This window comes from Limulus polyphemus, unplaced genomic scaffold, assembly GCF_000517525.1.
Source record: "Limulus polyphemus unplaced genomic scaffold, Limulus_polyphemus-2.1.2 Scaffold1222, whole genome shotgun sequence".
Taxonomy (NCBI): Eukaryota; Metazoa; Arthropoda; class Merostomata; order Xiphosura; family Limulidae; genus Limulus; species Limulus polyphemus.
In genome coordinates this window covers 196,707-199,216 of record NW_013666832.1, presented here as the reverse complement: position 1 = coordinate 199,216, position 2,510 = coordinate 196,707, and positions in this window count along the sequence as shown.

Below are 2,510 nucleotides of genomic sequence, written 5' to 3'. Positions count from 1 at the left end.
GGATTTGGCTGTTACTCTTATAACGTACTCGCGGCCCCAAATTGCGAAGTGCGTTTTGTTTTTTCTGGCAACGGCACGTGAATCGTTGAGCGTCAAATCCACAGGCTGATACCCTGACCATTAGGCCACACTTCGCTGTATAAAGAAAAAAATATATTATAATACATTGTCTGGAGCTCAAACCGTAACAAAGTAATTTATTCGGATAATATTCTTGTCGCTTTTTGTTGTTGTTGTTGTCAGAGACGAAACGATGATTTACAGCTTCTGTTTTTATCGGAATAACATAAACGATGTTAGAGCCAAAAAAAATTATACGCTAACTTGTTGCTTTATTACACGTAACAAAACGGTACTGGAACGTAACTGCTTGAATATAAGTTTAACTAGGGCTTCATCACATCGCCATAATAACGTACATGACTCAGACATGAGAGCAAACATACTATGTAGGGACTGGCAAACCACGACTTTCAGGCAAATTGTACATGTATAGTTAGAATATTCTTTATTTCTTCCCCTTTCTCTCCCCATTAAGCACAGAACCAGTCCGCTGACAAGGTAACTGTCCTGTAACTAAATGAGGTCGTAACGATTAAAAGAAAAAATCGTTAGCGGAAGAAAGAGAGAGAAAGATTTACAAACCAGGTTTGACGAAGCGTGACTAACAATGAAACGTATCTACGCGATAGTGAAACATAAAGATATGATTTCACTGGCCTTGGCTGCACACAAGCCCTTAGGTATAATCCGGGGTGGTTTTGAGGACGATGATCAACACTTTTGTCACGCATCTATACGGGTAAACGAATATGTGTATTCTTGAAGTTATATTACTTTACATTAGGTTGGGCTCTGTTTAGTTCCAGACTGTATAATCAGAAAAATAAAGCTTAAAAAACAATTTCGCACCGCTGAGACATTTCTCAGCACATGATTTAATATTATAAATACAGACTTTAAACGTAAAAGATACACAGTGAGTCATTTTGTTTTATAACAGCAATCAAAATCAAATTTCGGTATGAGATAGTGGTGAAATAGTTTAAGTTATAAACATTTTAAAATATGATATTCGGATAGTCCCACTATGAATAAATAGTTTATCATGGGTCTCGTCAAATTACTGTATTGGTTTCTCAGATCAACAACCCTTCACCCAGTGACGTAATAGTTTTTTTCTCTCGTACTACTCGAGGAATCACGACATGGTCTTAAGTGAATGAGGTCACGTGACGAGCAAGAGACAATCTGCTGACTTGATATTCAAGCCCATCCCATGCAAATTGATACGACCTCTCATTGTGTACAAATAACGTTCTTACGTTGAGCGTGAAATCAGAATATATCCAGTTTCACGCAAATCAGTGATATAATTTCACAACGGATATTGTTCATCTTTGTTAAAAACTACAATAAACAAGTTGAATGTGTTGACAAGCCAAATAATAAAACCACAGTTTTTGATTTCGTGGTATTAAAATATAAATTATTAGATAACAAAACATACCACTCTCATATATTGTATGTCTTTCGAAAAGGATAAAAACATTTTGCCAAGTTTTCTTGAAGCGAAAACGGTAAAAAAGGCTGTAAATCTAGTATCATAAGCCCTCAAGCTCAAAACTGAAATACTTTACAATAATAAATTGTAGCGTACTATGTAGCGTAACTACACTATGTACACCCCTTCTTACAAGTAAGACTAAGAAGTTGCCTATTTTTTCCACGTGTAATTTAGGTCTGACACCAGACTGAAGTAAGGATGGGTATGACAACGAATATTAGTTGTTGGTCTTAAATCATTTTTGTTCAATACATCAATTTCCTCTTCCATTTTTTTACTACTCATTTTATTGTTTTTTTCTTAAAGCAAAGCCACATTGAGATATCTGTTGTGCCCACCGCGGGGAATCGAACCTCGAATTTTAGCATTGTAAATCTATTAACTTACCGCTGGCCCACCAGGAGACAGTTTTATAGCAGTCAGTGGGTTGTTTCAGTGGCCTTTACTCTAAGGTGACCATAGGTGGCGCGTGAATCTTTTGTTTTGATAGACTATTTTGTCACATATATTGTATACATTTTTGAGTTAGTGAGAATAATGCTTTGCAAAGGACATTTTACTTAGGGAGGTTGTTTGTTTCTCCACGCCAGGTGTTGAAGGTGGTTTGCCCCGCGGGAGGTCAGAGATCTCTTAACACATTTGAAGAGGCTAAGCCTTCCCAAGCTCCTGAATGTGACCATCTTTTAAAAACCAAAACTGAGGAAACTTGTACAAAAATATGTGCCTGTAGTCACCACAATTCTAGGGCAGGCAATAGTGGAGAAACTTGCTACATTAGTAACAGTTGTATTTCTCTCATGAGTATATCTGTTTTATAATTTTATTGTTTTGAGCTAATAATCTATACTATTATTCTGCTTGTTTATATGTACGACCGTTACGCTTTCTGGCCGAGAACCTACTGCATAAGCATGCGTAGTTAGAATGTTTCCCCAAGAAAAAC